General features: G+C 47.5%; 1 long non-coding RNA gene across 1 annotated transcript; it reads right to left on the reverse strand.

Annotated features, from left to right (window-relative positions):
* Positions 1-3,487: 3,487 nt before the first annotated feature.
* On the reverse strand, positions 3,488-5,368 carry LOC146273954 (uncharacterized). Its single transcript, XR_014766550.1, has 3 exons — positions 5,323-5,368; positions 5,181-5,244; positions 3,488-4,032 (listed from the first exon to the last, which is right to left on the reverse strand). It is a non-coding gene; the product is annotated as an uncharacterized LOC146273954 (long non-coding RNA).
* Between the last annotated feature and the right edge of the window lie 15,015 nt (positions 5,369-20,383).

The raw sequence follows: 20,383 nt of genomic DNA on the forward strand, positions 1-20,383 counted from the left end.
TAACGTAACCAGCCGACCAAGGTACGACGTCGCGGCAACGTTGCCCACGGACCTAAAAATGACGTTACCAGCCGACCAAGGTACGACGTCGCGGCAACGTTGCCAACAGGTCTAAAAATAACGTAACCAGCCGACCAAGGTACGACGTCGCGGCAACGTTGTCCATGGGACTAACTGGCAACATTCCCTTTATAACGTTGCTACGACGTTGCCACGACGTTGCCAGAAGGTAACGTCGCGGGTTACCAACTGAGCACCTACTGGCAACGTTGCCGCAACGTCATGTGTTAGCTGGGAATGTGTGCGCACATTTGCATTGCCACTCTTTGAAAATATCGCCTTTTCCAACACTATTAAATCGATTATAAGATGCTTGCTGTAACTGTTGACCACATTTCTGCCTGTTAATATTTTCCGCGAAGCACGAAACGCCGTTGGGCGAGTGGCAGTTTGAAAACGACACTCCTCCCCCACCCCTCTGCCATGCACTCGCCATCTGACTTCTTGACAGATGATTGTTTTACAGATGTTGATGAATTCTATATGTACAAATTCAGGAAAAGGTTTTGAATAATGCTACTTTTAGCTTGCTCATTAGATTTTAGGGACTAGTGACTTAACTCTAAATTGTTATCTGATATTCAGCCAAACTTTGCATTGAATAGTCTATGCAATTATGTAATTGCATGAAATGTACTTGGAATAAATTAATGAATTGCACACTTTGAATAGTCCCCTAACATAAGCAGATAAACATTTGTGCCAGTCATAAACGTTGGGAGACCTAAGGCTGCATATTGTGTGGCTTTGGGAGGTAAGTGGCAGTTTGAAAACGATACATTTAGTAATTTAGCGGACGCTTTTATGCAGATACCCTCCCCCACCCCCTCTGCTCTGAACTCACTGCGATGCGATCTGAAATCTTGACAGAGACTATCAATCTTACTGTGATTTTTATTTACACATGTAAATAAATTATATTTAGGATTTTTTTTTATAATGCAACTTTTAGCTTGTTCATGAGATTTTCTAGATGGCTACACTTTTTTTTCGGATATTCAGCCAAATTTTGCATTGCATTGTCTATGCAATGATGTAATTGCATGAAATGTATTTTGTATAGATTAATTGGCCACTTTGAATATTCTCCTAACATAACCAAATAAACATTTGTGTGCCAGTCATAAAAGTTGGGAGACCTAAGGCTGCATATTGTGTTGTATTGAGAGGTTGGTAAGTGGCAGTTTGATACATTTGATTTGGATTCCAGCACATCTCACTCACCCCTCCCCCACTAAGTTCTGAGTGGCATAGCTGGTTCAAGTGATGTTTATGGCAGGTGGTCAGTGGTGTGTGTAAGTCAGAGGACTCAAATCAGAGAGGGCAATTTAGGGAGGAAAAATGTTTGAAGGAAAATGTGTTGTGGTCTCTTTAAGATATATTATTACTTTTGTTTTAATTACTTTATAGTTAAGTGAATCAGTCCATGCAACATACTCCTAATAGTCAGTTACTCGTGGTCCTGTGCTCTCCTGATCAAACATGTGTGGCTGATTTGGGAGTAGCAGATAGTGATCCATTGTTGTTTTGATGGAGGTCCACACCAGCACAGTCAGACACACAGGCCACAACAGAACCATACAGGCCAGAACAAGTCCACACAGGCCAGCACAGAACCATACAGGCCTGAACAGAACCATACAGGACAGCACAGAACCATACAGGCCTGAACAAGTCCACACAGGCCAGCACAGAACCATACAGGCCTGAACAGAACCATACAGGCCAGCACAGAACCATACAGGCCTGAACAGAACCATACAGGCCAGCACAGAACCATACAGGCCTGAACAGAACCATACAGGCCAGCACAGAACCATACAGGCCTGAACAGAACCATACAGGCCTGAACAGAACCATACAGGCCAGCACAGAACCATACAGGCCTGAACAGAACCATACAGGCCAGCACAGAACCATACAGGCCTGAACAGAACCATACAGGCCAGCACAGAACCATACAGGCCTGAACAAGTCCACACAGGCCAGAACAAGACCACACAGGCCAGCACAGAACCATACAGGCCTGAACAGAACCATACAGGACAGCACAGAACCATACAGGCCTGAACAAGTCCACACAGGCCAGCACAGAACCATACAGGCCTGAACAGAACCATACAGGCCAGCACAGAACCATACAGGCCAGAACAAGACCACACAGGCCAGCACAGAACCACACAGGCCTGAACAAGACCACACAGGCCAGCACAGTCAGCCACACAGGCAAGCACAGAACCATACAGGCAAGCACAGAACCATACAGGCCAGCACAGAACCACACAGGCCAGAACAAGACCACACAGGCATGAACAAGTCTACAAAGGCCAGCACAGTCAGCCACACAGTCAGCACAGAACCATACGGGCCAGAACAGAACCACACATGCAAGCAAAGTACCATACAGGCCAGGACAGGACCACACAGCCCAGAACAGTCAGCCACACAGGCCAGACTACTGGGAACTTAGAAGGATGTTTGTTTGCAAAACACTGCACTGATGGGTTTATATCCTGAAAAGTATTCCAAGCATCGAGAAACTTGTACCTGTCTACAATGGTATCAATAGCGCTTTTACTTAGATATTTGTCATTGGTTGCTTGAATTTCACCAGACTCTAAACAGGTTTCCCTAGCTCCAAATTCCACCCCAGTGCCCCCATTAGCCTTCATACATGTCTTACTATGTGAGAATTGGGACTCTGGAAAACTGTCTGACTTTTTAATGACCAGGCTGCTGTGAGTTTCATTTGCAAACTGCTCTGGCTACCTTGCCATCTGGACTTATGACTGATAACATAACAGATTTCTTCATGTTCTATCAAGAGCGGAAGCCTGACTGTCTTAACAATTTGACTAGCTGTACAAGGCTAGCTGTCCCCTCACCTCCCAGGTCAGATATGACCACCTGACTGTTCTGGACTCTTGATTACATGAATGTCTGACTGCCTGACTGACTGTTCTCTCAGTAACCTAATACATGTGATTTATTCCTTGAATGAAGACAGCTGTTTTAATTATATTAAATTACACCAAACTCCTTATCTACTGTATGTACTGCATCCCCTTTTCTATCTAACATTTCTCTTGACTAATGGACATGTCACATTGTCAGTTTCTTATTATATGTAACTTCAAATGGTATTTGAGAAGCACACCAACATAAACACAAAAAGGCAGTTGAGAACCACTCATTAATCTATTACCAATCACCTGCTATTGGCAAGCAAATCGAAATAACGTTCTAAAATCTGAATAACTAAACATTTATATTATTTTTTCTCTAGCGGCCTAGGGTAGGTGGCACAGAAACCCGTAACATCGATCTCATGCAGGTCGGTGCAGTGTGAGGCACAGTGAGGGACAACCAACAACGCAGACAACCAAATCCACCGTCAAACGTAAATGTTTAATAAAAACACACGGTGAAGGGGTTAGGGAGAAGGGGCTGAGCCGGACCCAAGAAATGAAAGAATATCACAAACACCCCTGACCGACCTTGCCTGCCTCAAGTCCTCTAGGCTAACTGAACCTAACTCAAAAATACAGAAGGTGGTCCGCCCAGTTCTACCTAGTGTGCATAGACAGCGTGTCCTCTACGCCCATGGGCGTCTGGCTAGGCGCTCTGCCCCCCCCCCCCCTTCTCCCAGGGACATAGGTATAGGTACAAAACACAGGTATACAGAGACTTAAACAGTAAACAGAAAACAACTGCCCCCACAGCAGCACATACTCACATGAAACTGTATTATGTCTATAACTGTGTCAATGTGTGAACAAAACGAGGTGTATGCATGCATGTAAGACGTGTTGTGGTGTGTCAAATGGAAAAGCAAAAGAGTCTCTGTTGGGGATCCGACTGGCTGGGCTTTTGTACCAGGAGGCGTAAGGCAACGGGCGTCCGCTGATTGGTTCCTCCACGGTCAGGCAAGGCGGGAACACCAAGGAGCGCAATCAGGCACATAGGGAACACCTGGCGGGGTCACAAGGGAGAAACCACAAACGCATACAGGGGAGACCTAGATGCGTAACACACAGTAAATTCTGTGTTTGTGTAACATAGGCTACATGGCGAATAAACCAAATTCTGATTCTGATGGAGATGGGAGAAGAAACCTACCCAAATTAGCTTTGGTTAAACAAGCGTGGGAGGAAATTGCCACAATTGTTACAAATCAAGTTCACATATGTAGCCCTCACTAGGCCTACCACCAGACTACGCCACCCCTAGAGCTACCCTGGAAGAGCAAGGGGAACTCAGTCCCAATAATGGTCCAACACAGGTTCTTTGGAAAAAATATAAAATATCAATTTTATTCTTGGTTCTCGTTAAAACAAGGTGTCACTTGGTTGTCAGAGGTAAATACATAGACGATACATTAAATGAATTTCATGGGGAGTGGCCAAGCCATTGGGCAATTGTCCAGAGCCACCAACACCCAGACTAACAGGGACCAGCCTCCTATACCACACGTGAGGGAGAGCACGCACACTACAAGCTCTTTGGCCACACCACTGCACGCGCACCACTTAGGCACATTGAGAAAAGGGGTTCACGCTTCACTGCATTACACTGCACATCATGTCGAAGGTGAGAACAATACTCAAGAGGAAAAAACTGGCCGCACTGTAATCTAGGGCCCAATTAATACCCAGGCTATTGATGGAGGGAAATGACACAGGGGAGACAGATACAAAACACAAACAGGACAAACAAAAAAGAAACCCTCAAACCTGTGGCTCACACTATCCTCCTAACCACAGATATACCACTAGGCCCCCAGGCTAGAGGGGAAAAAATATATAAACTTCTAAAAGCAGCACCCGTACATACATGCAAACAACCAAACACAAGGGAACAGTGTTTGCAAGCCCAATTGGCTTCCACTAGAAGCAAACACTCAGTCAAATGTCCCCTTTACCGTACACACTATAGGCCCAACGTACCTCCGTGGTCTAAACACTGCACCCGAGCGCGTCTTGCACCTGGCGTCTATATGCTGTCAGTAAAATCATCACTGCACTACGGGTGAGCAAACCCCCACGCACAAGTGAATTGTTACCGTCAGTTACATATAAAACACAAAGAAACAAACACGTAAAGCAGCTGACGCAACATACCTGATACACTTGATCCGGAGGCGCTCAACGCGGTCCTGTCGGCATCCGCTCAATAACACGCTACCTAACCAGAGGTAGAACGTCGCTTAGTTCACTTAACACTGACATTAAGAACGGGACAAGAGAGTCATTTCCAACATACCGCTGCAGACACCACTCCAGAGCACGGCTACACTCCACAATCGGTAATGCACGCTCCCGCCATAGGGACCCAAGGTCTATATATCTCCATGCCTGTCCCCACTTGAACTAATTGGAAACCAAACCCAGCCCCTACTAGTGACGTCAACCCAGGAGAAAGGTGACAGGTGAGTCAAAATAAAAGTTCCCTACACTCACAGTCCCACCGGCTACACATACATAGAGATTTCTCATGAACATCTTTTTATAATCATTGAAGAAATGTAACACGCCATAAATCAAAACACGTGTTTTGTCCGTCTCTTCATAAACGGAGTGACTAAGTTCAGTTGAGTTCTGGATTTTAATAAGTATTTATCAATCTGCAGATTGGGAGAGAAAACCAGACCTCTGACAATAAATGACAACACAACACCAGGCTGAGGTCTCAATCATGTCTCTCCCCGCTCTGAAGGCCGGAGGACCATCTTTTATAGGGCACAAGAATGTAAACATAGATAGTGACAGTCAGGCAGTAATGACGTTACAACAGTCTCAGAGAAAGAGATTCACAGCTCCTAACACATGACCACGCAGACTAGAGAGTTCATAGTTGGAGCTCTCCTTGTAGTCATGACAAGGAACATTTAGCCAGTACTTTCTCCTGATCTCGAACATCTATTAATAGTAATTATACAAATTTGGAGGGGCCCCCAAATCAATTCTGCTTAAGGCCCCATAAAAGCGTGGGCCGGCCCTGGGTTGAGCACTGCCCGAGCCCTACAGAATGACCTCCAGCAAGCCACTGGTGTGAATGTCTCTGCCCAAACCATCAGAAACAGACTTCATGAGGGTGGCCTCAGGGCACAACGTCCTGTAGTGTGCCCTGTGCTCACTGCCCAGCACCGTGGAGCTCCATTGGCATTTGCTATAAAACACCAGAACTGGCGCTACTGGCGCCCTGTGCTTTTCAAAGATGAGAGCAGGTTCATCCTGAGCACCTGTGATAGACATGAAAGGGTCTGGAGAAGCCAAGGAGAACACTGTACTGCCTCCAACTTAATTCAGCATGACCGGTTTGGTGGTGGGTCAGTGATGGTCTGGGGAGACACATCCATTGGGGGAATGCACAGGCCTCTACAGGCTAGAGAACGGCAGTCTGACTGCCATTAGGTATCGGGAAGAAATCCTTGAACCCATGGTCAGACCCTACGCTGGTGCAGTAGGTCCTGGGTTCCTCCTGATGCACGACAATGCCCGGCCTGATGTGGCAAGAGTATGCAGGCAGTACCTGGAGGATGTAGATAGATATAAAGCCACCACACCTAATAACACTACCCAGACCCCCTGCAGTCCTGACATGTTTTAGAGCAGCTCGGGCTGAGACATCCACATTGAGAAGGGGAACTATGTGAGAGTGTTTATTGATTCCAGATCAGCTTTCAACACCAGAGTCCCCTCCAAGCTGTGTGCTGAACACATCATCTCCTCTCCCCCTCAACACCTGACCCCCTCCAGGCTGTGCTGAACACATCATCTCCTCTCCCCCTCAACACCTGACCCCCTCCAGGCTGTGTGCTGAACACATCATCTCCTCTCCCCCTCAACGCCTGATCCCCTCCAGGCTGTGCTGAACACATCATCTCCTCTCCCCCTCAACACCTGATCCCCTCCAGGCTGTGCTGAGCCCTCTGCTGTACTCTCTGTACCCATGACTGGGTGTCAACATCTGAAAACAACATCATCATCTAGTTTGCTGACGACACAGCAGTTGTGGGGTTGATCTCCTCCAGGAAGTAAGAAGCCTACAGGATGGAGGTCCTTCACCTGGAGAGCTGGTGCTGGGAGAACCTAACCTCCTGCTGAGCGGTGAACAAACTAAAGAACTGGTTGTGGACTTGAGGAGGAAACAGCAGGGTGAGATCCACCCACTATGGATCAACAGGTCTGAGGTGGAGACAGTGGACAGTTCTAAATACCTCGGTGTGACATCACACAGAACCTGTCCTGGTCACTTCACATCCAGAGAACTGTGAAGAGGCCACACAGCGTCTCTTCCACCTCAGACGCTGAGAGACTTGAAGCTCCGCCTCCAGGTGCTCAGGAACTTGTACACCTGCACCATCGAGAGCATCTTGAGTGGGAGAATCACTACCTGGATGGGCAGCTGCACCAAGCAGGACTTCTCAGCCCTGAAAAGGGTGGTCCGTTCAGCCGAGCGGGCCATCAGAACCACCCTCTCTGACCTGCAGGACATCTATCAGAAAAGATGCAGGTTGAGGGCTGAGAAGATCCTCAGACAGCCCAACCACCCTGGATCCTCACTGTTCTCCCTGCTGCCGTCAGGCTGGAGGTTCTGCTGTCTGAGAGCAACACAGAGAGGATGAGGAGGCTGTCTGATAACAACACAGAGAGGATGAGGAGGCTGTCTGATAACAACACAGAGAGGATGAGGAGGCTGTCTGATAACAACACAGAGAGGATGAGGAGGCTGTCTGATAACAACACAGAGAGGATGAGGAGGCTGTCTGATAACAACACAGAGAGGATGAGGAGGCTGTCTGATAACAACACAGAGAGGATGAGGAGGCTGTCTGACAGCAACATAGAGAGGATGAGGAGGCTGTCTGACAGCAACACAGAGAGGATGAGGAGGCTGTCTGATAACAACACAGAGAGGATGAGGAGGCTGTCTGATAACAACACAGAGAGGATGAGGAGGCTGTCTGATAACAACACAGAGAGGATGAGGAGGCTGTCTGACAGCAACACAGAGAGGATGAGGAGGCTGTCTGAGGAAGTGGATGATGCAGGTCCAAAGTGTGTCTCTATCAGATGGGTCTGTAGTCTCACAGAAACTCCCAGTGGTATTTTTCCCAGAGCACGACTCGTACCTGGAGGTTTGGAAGAGCTCACGTGATAAACAATGAGATGTTTATCAAGTTGGACTCTAAAGGTTCCACTTTTCCCACAATACAAGCACTATGTGTTGGCCTTATATGATGTTATTGGGCAAAGGTCTAGTGAAGGAGGAGAGTTCAAACAGGACCAACTACACTAAGTCAATAAGTCAAGTTTCTAAGTCTAACAATCAGGGTGTGGAGGTTCCAGACACACTCTGCATTCTAGAACATCCCCTGACCCCTCCGTCTGTCACTTCAATCATGTGGACTCTGGAACTCTCTCAGTTCATATATTAACATGTGATGAATGTGGCAGACATTTGTATCCAAAGCGACACAAAGTACAGTGTGTATAGAGAGTATACGGTACATAAGGTACAGTGTGTATAGAGAGTATACAGTACATACAGTACTGTGTGTATAGAGTATACAGTACATACAGTACAGTGTGTATAGAGTATACAGTACATAGAGTACAGTGTGTATAGAGAGTATACAGTACATACAGTACAGTGTGTATAGAGTATACAGTACATAGAGTACAGTGTGTATAGAGAGTATACAGTACATACAGTACAAATCAAATCAAATCAAATTTATTTGTATAGCCCTTTTTACACGCAAGCATGTCACAGAGGGCTTCACATACGCCCATAGAACTGCCCCTCAATCAACCTAAACTCTCAAGGAAGACAAGGAAAAACTCCCAGAAAAACTCCCAACGGGAGAAAAAATGGAAGAAACCTTGGGAGGAGCAATTCAGAGAGGGATCCCCTCCTCCAGAGACGGTTGGCAAGAGAGAGGAGCAGAACACAAGCTAAACATAGTCATACAGTGTCAATGGGTTTTGAAACACCAAAAATCCATTGTTCGGCTTTATAGACGTTGGATGGGACCTGGAAACTCGCTGTTGGCCGTCATGGAGGCTGGTTTCCGGTTGACGACCTGGTCCAGCGTTGGTAGACCGACGACCAGGCAGGTCCTGACAGCTCAGACCCCCCACACCACAAGGGATGTGTGGGGGGGACAGAGAGGAGAACAGGGATTAGAGAATGCCAGGAGCAGCTAACAGTTTCAGTCGTAATAGAATGAGATCCCCACCGGTCAAGTGTGGACTAGTGCAGCAATTTAACAAAGCTAAGAGGGTATTTGATGCAGCCCCACACACCAAGACAGCGACAGCCCCCCTTGGTTGGAACATGAAATCTGTTCCAGGGGAAACAACTCTAAAATAGGTTATATTTATACGAATAAGGATGAAAACAACCAGCCCCCCGTTGTCTCCAACTAGTAAACTATAACAATTAAAATATACAGCAACGGAACTATTACAGTAACAATATACAATAACAGGTTTACTTTATTTGTAACATTTAAATGGGCAGTGTGAACATAAGCTAAAATTACCATTTAAAAGTTACATGTGATACACACAGGCAAACGCACACCCCAGGTTTACATAGAAAGTACACACATTTAACAATCATAGGATTGACTAAACAGGAACGTTTTTAATCTAGTTTTAAATGTCGAAACAGTATCAGCCTCCCTAATTGAGACAGGTAATTTGTTCCAGAGAAGAGGTGCTCTATATGAGAACGCCCTACCTCCAGCAGTTTTTTTCTTAATTTTGGGTATTACCAGATAGCCGGCATCTTGAGATCTTAGAGTCCTTGCGGGGCAATAGGGTGCAAGGAGACCGGAGAGGTACAGTGGTGCCAATCCATGTAGAGATTTGTAAGTTAGTAGTAAAACTTTGAAATCAGCTCTGGCTTGGATAGGGAGCCAGTGTAAAGAGATAAGAGTAGATGTTATATGATCAAACTTTCTTGTTTTTGTCAATAGTCTAGCAGCAGCATTTTGTACCCGCTGTAAATTTTTCAAGTAGGTAATTGGGAGGCCAGAGAACAACACATTGCAGTAGTCCAATCGGGACGTAACAAAAGCATGTATTAGTTTTTCAGCATCATCCTTTGAGAGGAATTTTCGTATTTTGGCAATATTACGTAGATGGAAAAATGCAGTTCTGGTGATTTGTTTAATATGGTACTCAAACGAAAGGTCTGGGTCCAATGTGACTCCTAAATTTTTTACCAACTGGCTTTGAGATACTTTGACACCATCTAAGTTTAAGGTCAGATTGGATACATTATTTCTGTATTTTTTAGGGCCGAAAATTTGAACCTCGGTTTTATCCGAATTAAGAAGAAGGAAATTTGCTGTCATCCAAGTTCTCAACCCGGAAACACATTTTTCCATAGCATGTGGAAATTCTCCAGGCTTTATGGACATGTATAGCTGAGTATCATCTGCATAACAGTGAAAATTTACCCCAGAGCTTCTAATTATGTTTCCTAAAGGCAACATATAGAGTGAAAATAACAGAGGGCCTAGAACTGAACCCTGTGGTACTCCGTATTTTACAGTAGTGCTCCTGGATGAGCAACCATCATAGTGGACATATTGTGATCTATCAGATAGATACGATCTAAACCACTGAAGTGAAGTACCAGAGATCCCAACATAGTTCTCCATACGCTCCAGGAGAATCTCATGATCCACAGTGTCAAATGCTGCACTAAGGTCTAGAAGAACCAGAACAGAGATAGAGCCCGCGTCAGAGGCTAATAATAGATCATTGACTACCTTAGCTAATGCAGTTTCAGTGCTGTGGTGAAGACGAAATCCAGACTGGAGAGGTTCATAAAGCTGATTTGAGGAGAGGTGCTCAGTTAGCTGTTGTGCCACAGCTTTTTCTAAAATTTTGGAGAGAAATGGCAAATTTGAAATTGGCCTATAGTTGCTAATACAACCTGGATCCAGGTTTGGTTTTTTAAGAAGGGGCTTAATAATAGCTTGTTTGAAATTGTCAGGGATTTGTCCAGTTACAATAGATTCATTAATAATACTAAGCATGGAAGGTCCAATAATAGGGAGAAGTTCCCTACAAAGTTTGGCAGGGAGAGGATCAAGAAGGCAGCTGATGGGTTTCGAGGAATCTACCAGCTCGATGAACGCTTCCATAGAAATAGGGTTAAAGTGGGTAAGAGCCTCAACATGCAGCATGCTGGGTATAGAGTCAAATTCTGTGTTGATGGCCACTCCTCCAGGCCTAGTCTGTAGTTTGTCCCTTATTGCATAGATTTTTTGGTCAAAGAAATCTAAGAAATCATTGGGAGAGAGATCTGAACTAACGCAGAGTGTACTTTTCTTAGTGAGTTTTGCAACAGTATCAAATAGGAACTTTGTGTTGTGTTTGTTCTTACTAATCAATTTCGAGAAATATTCTGATCTGGACCTGATGAGGACTTGCTTGTACTCAATTTGGCTGTCCTTCCAGGCCAGGCGGAAAACCTCCAATTTAGTGGTACGCCACTTATGCTCTAATTTTCGAGTGGACCTCTTGAGAGTGCGGCTTTCCTCTGAATACCATGGAGTCATTTTCTTGTCTTTTCTTTTCCTTGGTTTGAGTGGGGCAACAGAATCTAGGGACAACTGAAGAACCAAATTCAGATCCCTTGTTTTAGCATTTAATGATTTATTTGGGACGTCCAGTGCTTCTAGTGCAGCAGGTAGAATATTAGCCAGTTCCATAGCTGTGTTTGGGGTTATGCAGCGGCTAGTAGAAATATTCTGGGTGCCTCCAAGGCTCTGGCAGAGATCCATTTTAAAGGTAACCAGGCAGTGGTCTGATAATATAGGATTGTGGGGGTGGACAATGATGTCACTAATCTTGATTCCCCGTGTGAGAAATAAATCCAATGTATGCGAGTGAAGATGGGTAGGTTTAGAAACCACCTGAGTGAGACCTGTGGAATCCAATAGAGCAGTAAAGGCCTTACTTAGAGGATCTTTTGGGTCATCCACATGGATGTTAAAATCACCCATAATTAAGACATTATCAGTATATGTCACAAGATCAGCACTAAAATCTGCAAATTCCTCTAGGAAGAGGGAATACGGGCCGGGGGGCCGGTATAGAGTAACTAAACTAAATGAGGGAGGGGGGGCAATAGTAGAAGAATTAGTCCTTTTTAGAGTAGTTGGTGGTTTCATGCAAATTATCTCAAATGATTTAAAGGTATTTACGGATTTTAGGCTAAGGTTGAAGCTAGCTTTATATATCATAGCAACACCGCCACCTTTCTTTGAGACACGAGGGATGTGCGAGTACGCAAAATCCGGAGGCGATGCTTCATTCAGGGAGGAATATTCTTCAGGTTTTGACCAGGTTTCGGTGAGTCCAATCAGGTCCAGGTTGCATTCAGACATCAGATCATACAGTGTGTATAGAGAGTATACAGTACATAAAGTACAGTGTGTATAGAGAGTTTACAGTACATAAGGTACAGTGTGTATAGAGAGTATACAGTACATAAAGTACAGTGTGTATAGAGAGTTTACAGTACATAAGGTACAGTGTGTATAGTGAGTATACAGTACATAAAGTACAGTGTGTATAGAGAGTATACAGTACATACAGTACAGTGTGTATAGAGAGTATACAGTACCTAAGGTACAGTGTGTATAGAGAGTATACAGTACATACAGTACAGTGTGTATAGAGAGTATACAGTACATAGAGTACAGTGTGTATAGAGAGTTTACAATACATCAAGGATCAGAGGTGCATAGTTGTGACAGTATTGTGGTGGTCAGAGTCCAGGAACGCTCTGGGTCATGTTGGTCTGGAGAGGAGGACTCTGGGCTTTGGGGATCCTTACAAATAATGAAACTCTAAACTACAAATGAAAAGTGACATATACATGGTTTCCAAATGAATGGGCAATCCTGATGAAAGCCTGGCATTAAGTGCACAGAGGAATAGACAGGAGATCATTTATACACTCCAGGAAATTGACCCCATCTAATGATGAGTGGACAGAAACACATCTTGTCACTGCATATCTGTCCCCTGTGTCCAGTGTGGCTGTTTGATCAGTCCTGTGTGTTCTGTCAGCACTTCTTATCAATGTCACAGTGTTTCTGTCTCCTAAACAGGTCACATCTGTGCTTTGGGGCTTATCAAGCTCCAGCTGGTTTCTGGGCCTCTCTGTGTTTGGTCTTGTTTACCTGAGGACATTTGAGGCTGGACTGGCTGCCTGACTTGGCCTGACTCTGTTGGGGCTTGGGGGGCAGCAGCTCCTCCTGTGAGAGGGGGGTGGAGGAGGACGCAGGAGGGAGGCTGTGGGGGTGCTGGCTGCAGGAGCACAAGGCCCCCCTGGACTCCTCTTCCCCTCGCTCCCTCCCCCTCCTCTGAGAGCCCAGTCCTCCCCTCCCTCCCCCTGACCTCCACTCTACTCCTGGCCCTGATGCCCAGAAATGTCCCCCTGCGCCCCCCCAACCCTCCACTCAACTCCACTCCCCAGTATGAATCATGTCAGGATGTTGATGCTGCCCCCTTTCTCCCTAGAGGAGGACGGATCAAACACACCAGACTATTGCTCTGTTGAAGCTCATCAACAGGCCCAAACAGAATACGCGGGCGCAGAATTCCGACAAAAACCCGCGGATTTTCAAGTAGAATGCATTGGTTTGAGGCAAAATGTAAATACACTTTTCAACTCATATTACGTCTCTATTATTAAAATGTTAGCCAAAAATGCTAAGAATTGAAAAGGAAACATTTATTGACCAAATACAGTGTATGCGTGTGTGTGTGTGTGTGTGTGTGTGTGTGTCTAGGTCCACTGGATCACCAACAAACACACAGCTTGTCTTCTATCATCCTATATGAAACATCTTTATTTCTCCTTATTTAGTCAGTAAGACACTATTTAGTTCATCACATTCAGTGGGACTGAGATCAAAGACAGGATTGTTGTTTGTCAACAATTAAAACCCCTCCCTCCCTCCCTCCCTCCCTCCCTCCCTCCCTCCCTCCCTCCCTCCCTCCCTCCCTCCCTCCCTCCCTCCCTCCCTCCCTCCCTCCCTCCCTCCCTCCCTCCCTCCCTCCCTCCCTCCCTCCCTCCCTCCCTCCCTCCCTCCCTCCCTCCCTCCCTCCCTCCCTCCCTCCCTCCTGCTTTGAAGCCCAGTCATATTATTGGTCCTAAATGTAGTTTCAAGTTCAAGTTTATTATCATTTACTCATAAACAGCATTTATCAGTAATGAAATTCTTTGTGCTCAATGTCCGTTCAATTTAAAGAATAAATAAATTAAATACTGGAGAATGGAGAAAAAGGGTAGGAAAAAGAGAAAAAAATTGTAGTGCAAAAAGATTTTTCAAGGACAGTTCAGCATCCTGATGGCATGTGGGTAAAAACTATCCCTGTATCTGCTGTTACGGGATCTTATACTCTTGTATCGCCTTCCAGAAGGCAGGAGGGAGAAAAGACTGTGGCAGGGATGACTAGGGTCAGAAATGATCCGCTTGGCCTTCCTCCTGCAGCGCTGGCTGTAAAGGTCCTGAATGGATGGCAATGCAGTCCTTGTAATACGCTGTGCAGATTTGACCACTCTTTGTAGTGTCTTCCTGTCCTGGGCAGTGCTGTTGCCAAACCATGTTGTAATTCCACCAGTCAGTATGCTCTCAATGGTGCAGCGGTAAAAATTGGTCAGTACAGTGCAGTCCATGCCAAATTTCCGCAGTCGCCGCAGAAAAAAGAGCCTCTGTTTCGCTGTCCTTGTAACCACACCAATATGGTGTGTCCAGCTCAGATCCTCGCTGATATTGATACCAAGAAATCTGAAACTTTTGACTCTCCACAGCCGTGCCCCCGATGTGAATGGGTGCATGTTCTCCCTGCAGCCGCCTGTAGTCCACTATCAACTCCTTGGTTTTTGCTACATTAAGCAGCAGGCTGTTATCCTGACACCAAGATGTCATTGTTGCCACCTCTGCTCTGTAGGCAGACTCATCACCATTCTTGATGCAGCCGATAATGGTGGTGTCATCAGCAAACTTAATGATGGTGTAGGAGCTGTTAGTGGTTGCACAATCATAGGTGAACAGGGAGTACAACAGTGGGCTTAACACACAACCCTGTGGGGCACCAGTGCTGAGTGTTAGACTGGTTGAGGTGATGTTACCCAGCCGTACTGCCTGTGGCCTGTCTGTCAGGAAGTTCAATATCCAGCTGCACATGGAGGGACTGATGTTCAGGTCCTGTAGTTTCATGATGAGCCTGGATGGTACTATGGTGTTGAAGGCGGAGCTGAAGTCGATGAAGAGCATCCGCACGTACGTGTTGTTCTGATCCAGGTGAGAGAGAGCAGTGTTCAAGGCCAAAGCTACAGCATCCTCTGTAGACCTGTTCGGCCTATATGCAAACTGGAGTGGGTCTAATGCAGGTGACAGGCAGGATGTAATGTGGTCTTTGACTAACCTCTCAAAGCATTTCATCACAACAGAGGTGAGTGCGACAGGGCGGTAATCATTGAGACAGCTCACTGATGGTTTCTTAGGGACTGGGATGATGGTGGCCCTCTTGAAGCTATTGGGGACGACAGACTGGGACAGGGAGAGGTTAAAGATGTCAGTGAACACCTCTGCCAGTTCAGGAGCACAGGCCTTGAGAACATGGCCAGGGATGTTGTCAGGTCCTGGAGCTTTATGCACATTCACTCTCCTGAATGACTTGCACACATCAGTCACAGATACCTGGAGAGGGCAGCTGTCTTGCTCCAGCATTACCTCTGACCTGGTGTGAGACTCAAATCGAGCATAAAAGGTGTTCAGCTCTTCTGCAAGAGAAACAGAGACCTCTGCTTGATGGCTCTTTCCTTTATAATCAGTGATAGTCTTCAACCCACTCCACATGTCTCTGGTGTTGGATCCTGTGTAATAAGACTCCACTTTCTCTCTGTACTGTCTCTTTGCCAGCTTGATGGTTTTTATGAGTTTATATCGGGCTATTTTGTACTCACATGGGTCTCCAGAATGATAGGCTGCTATACGGGCTTTGAGTGCTGAAGACACTTCTCCATTCACCCATGGCTTCTGGTTTGGAAAAGTTCTGACGTTCATTCGCTGTACAACGTCATCAATGCACTTACATATATATCCTAATACAAATTCAGTGTATTCATGGATGTTAACAGCGGCATCCCGAAAAATTCCCCAGTCTGTTGTTTGAAAACAGTCACATAGTGCCTCATCTGACTGCTCTGTCCAACGCTGTATTGAGCGAATCACAGGCTTTTCACGTTTCAGCTTCTGCCTATAGCATGGTAGTAGGAGAACAGAGGAATGAGCCGATTTGCCGAAGGCAGGGCGGGGGCGGGCTTTGTACGCATGACTGTACGGCGAGTAGGCGCGATCCAGGATGTTTTCACCTCGAGTTGGAAAATTAACGTGTTGGTGATACTTCGGTAAAACTTTCTTGAGGTTGGCTTTGTTGAAGTCGCCTGCCACAATGAATGCAGCCTCTGGGTGTAGAGTTTCCTGCCGATCGATGATTTCATACAGTTCATCCATAGCCCGTTTGGTGTCAGCTTGGGGTGGAACGTAAACAGCGACCAAAACAACTGCAGAGAATTCCCTGGGCAGATAAAACGGTCTGCACTTGACCATTAGTTCGAGGTCAGGTGAGCAGCCCGACAATGTTTTTTGCGCATCCACACACCACTGGTTGTTAATCAGGATACACACACCACCTCCTCTATTTTTGCCCGAATCAACTGTTCTGTCCTGCCGATGAATGGAGAGGCCACCGGGTAGGATGGCAGAGTCTGAAATTGAGGGGTCCAGCCATGTCTCCATAAATACAAATACATTGCAGTCCTTAATATCCCGTTGAAATGCCAACCTGGCTCTTAATTCATCCAGTTTGTTGTCAAGTGACTGGACGTTAGCAAGTAGGATATTAGGAAGCGGAGGACGGTGCTGTCGTTTCCTTAATTTCACCAGGATCCCGGCTCGTCTCCCCCGTTTCCTTCGGCGGCGTCTTTTCACGGGTATCCAGGGTAAACAGCCAGGTAAACAACTCTGGTAACCAACGGAGTGAAAGTCCCAAGATGCGTTTGTAATTTGTAAATTCAGCCTAATATTCAGTAAAGCCTCTCTGTCGTATGTGATTAGCGCTTGACACGTTGTTAATAGATGTGAAAATAACATTATAAAGATGAAAAAAGTGTTGAGTTGAGGAGGACACTGAGCTACGGCAGCCATATCTCCGGCGCCATACGTATTTCATAATTTGGAAGACAATTCTGAAATAAAGGGTTTTTCTTTCTTCTTTTTTTTTCCAGTTGTTGGAAAAACTAGCATGTTAGCTAAGGTCAACTCCAGATTAGCTCACAGTTGTTGTGGCAATAAAAAAAACACAAGCAATTTATTTTGTAGCTACTTGGAAAAAACATCCTTGTCATCTCTTTCTGCCTGAGACAGACGCCTAGGTCTGAACACGGCCAAAAGCACAACATATTTCAGACCCAGATTAAGAAATCAACAAATGCTGTTCCATTTGTAATGGGTAAATACACACACTCCAACACATGTGTATGTGTGTTTGTGAGTGACACAGATGATGGCCCATTTTATCTGAAACCATGTTGCTCATTTTACCTCAGTGGGTTAAGGTAAATTGGACCACCAAGAAAAACATAACTTTTTCAAAAAATATGTTCATATACCAAACTAACAACATTATTTGTGATTGATGCCATCAAGACAGATATGCATAGTTTTTTTATGTGCATGTAAAAAAAAAAAAAAAAAAAGTTCATCCTTAGAATAGTTTAATTAGATTTGGTATGCCAGGCTACTTACCATGCAGCTTTCTGGTTTCTTCTCGCTAAACTGCTTAGCGAGCTACGACGAATACCCCCCAGGTCCTAAATGTAGTGTTTACAGTGTATGTATGCATGCGTGTGTGTGTGTCCATATGTGTGTGTGTGTGTGTCTAGGTCCACTGGGTCACCAACAAACACACAGCTTGTCCCCTCCCCTCCCCTCCCCTCCCCTCCCCTCCCCTCCCCTCCCCTCCCCTCCCCTCCCCTCCCCTCCCCTCCCCTCCCTCCCTCCCTCCCTCCCTCCCTCCCTCCCTCCCTCCCTCCCTCCCTCCCTCCCTCCCTCCCTCCCTCCCTCCTGCTTTGAAGCCCAGTCATATTATTGGTCCTAAATGTAGCTTCTATAGTGTATGTATGCATGCATGCGTGTGTGTGTGTCCATATGTGTGTGTGTGTGTCTAGGTCCACTGGGTCACCAACAAACAAACAGCATGTCTTCTATCATCCTATATAAAACATCTTTATTCAGTGGGACTGAGATCAAAGACAGCATTGTTGTTTGTCAACAATTAAAACCCAGCCCTCCCCTCCCCTCCCCTCCCCTCCCCTCCCCTCCCCTCCCCTCCCCTCCCCTCCCCTCCCCTCCCCTCCCCTCCCCTCCCCTCCCCTCCCCTCCCCTCCCCTCCCCTCCCCTCCCTCCCTCCCTCCTGAAGCCCAGTCATGTTATTGGTCCTAAATGTAGTTTGGTGCCCAGCCCCTCCCTCCCTCCCGCAGACACACAGCTTGTCTTCTATCATCCTATATAAAACATATTTATTCAGTGGGACTGAGATCAAAGACAGGATTGTTGTTTGTCAACAATTAAAGCCCAGCCCAGCCCAGCCCAGCCCTCCCCTCCTCCTTCCTTCCCTTCCCCCCTCCCCCCCTCCCCCCCTCCCCCCTCCCTCCCTCCCTCCCTCCCTCCCTCCCTCCCTCCCTCCCTCCCTCCTCGTCCCAATTGGACCCTGTCATGGGGTTTGGGTGAAGGACTGTTGTCCTCCCTCCCTCCCTCCCGCTCTGAGAAGTCAGCCCTCCCCTCCCCTCCCCTCCCCTCCCCTCCCCTCCCCTCCCTCCCTCCCTCCCTCCCTCCCTCCCTCCCTCCCTCCCTCCCTCCCTCCCTCCCTCCCTCCCTCCCTCCGTCCCTCCCTCCCTCCCTCCCTCCCTCCCTCCCTCCCTCCTCCCACTATTTAGTTCATCACATTCAGTGGGACTGAGATCAAAGACAGGATTGTTATTTGTCAACAATTAAAACCCAGCCCTCCCCTCCCTCCCTCCCTCCCTCCCTCCCTCCCTCCCTCCCTCCCTCCCTCCCTCCCTCCCTCCCTCCCTCCCTCCCTCCCTCCCTCCCTCCTTCTTTCCTTCCTTCCCTCCCTCCCTCCCTCCCTCCCTCCCTCCCTCCCTCCCTCCCTCCCTCCCTCCCTCCCTCCCACCCTCCCTCCCTCCCACCCTCCCTCCCTCCCTCCCTCCCTCCCTCCTCCCACTATTTAGTTCATCACATTCAGTGGGACTGAGATCAAAGACAGGATTGTTATTTGTCAACAATTAAAACCCAGCCCTCCCCTTCCTTCCTTCCTTCCTTCCTTCCTTCCTTCCTTCCTTCCTTCCTTCCTTCCTTCCCTCCTTCCCTCCTTCCCTCCCTCCCACCCTCCCTCCCTCCTCGTCCCAATTGGACCCTGTCATGGGGTTTGGGTGAAGGACTGTTGTCCTCCCTCCCTCCCTCCCTGCCTCCCTGCCTCCCTGCCTCCTTGCCTCCCTGCCTCCCTCCCTGCTCTGAGAAGCCCTCCCCTCCTTCCCTCCCTCCCGCTCTGAGAAGTCAGCCCTCCCCTCCCTCCCTCCCTCCCTCCCTCCCTCCCTCCCTCCCTCCCTCCCTCCCTCCCTCCCTCCCTCCCTCCCTGCCTGCTCTGAGAAGTCAGCCCTCCCCTCCCCTCCCTCCCTCCCTCCCTCCCTCCTCGTCCCAATTGGACCCTGTCATGGGGTTTGGGTGAAGGACTGTTGTCCTCCCTCCCTCCCTCCCGCTCTGAGAAGTCAGCCCTCCCCTCCCCTCCCCTCCCCTCCCCTCCCCTCCCCTCCCCTCCCCTCCCCTCCCCTCCCCTCCCCTCCCCTCCCCTCCCCTCCCCTCCCCTCCCCTCCCTCCCTCCCTCCCTCCCTCCGTCCCTCCCTCCCTCCCTCCCTCCCTCCCTCCCTCCCTCCTCCCACTATTTAGTTCATCACATTCAGTGGGACTGAGATCAAAGACAGGATTGTTATTTGTCAACAATTAAAACCCAGCCCTCCCCTCCCTCCCTCCCTCCCTCCTCGTCCCAATTGGACCCTGTCATGGGGTTTGGGTGAAGGACTGTTGTCCTCCCTCCCTCCCTCCCTCCCTCCCCCCTCCCTCCCTCCCTCCCGCTCTGAGAAGTCAGCCTTGGTCCTAAATGTAGTTTAGTGCCCTCCCCTTCCCTCCCCTCCCCTCCCCACCCCTCCCCACCCC

The sequence above is a fragment of the Hypomesus nipponensis genome, chromosome 9 (assembly GCF_054491055.1).
Source record: "Hypomesus nipponensis isolate SF chromosome 9, ASM5449105v1, whole genome shotgun sequence".
NCBI lineage: Eukaryota > Metazoa > Chordata > Actinopteri > Osmeriformes > Osmeridae > Hypomesus > Hypomesus nipponensis.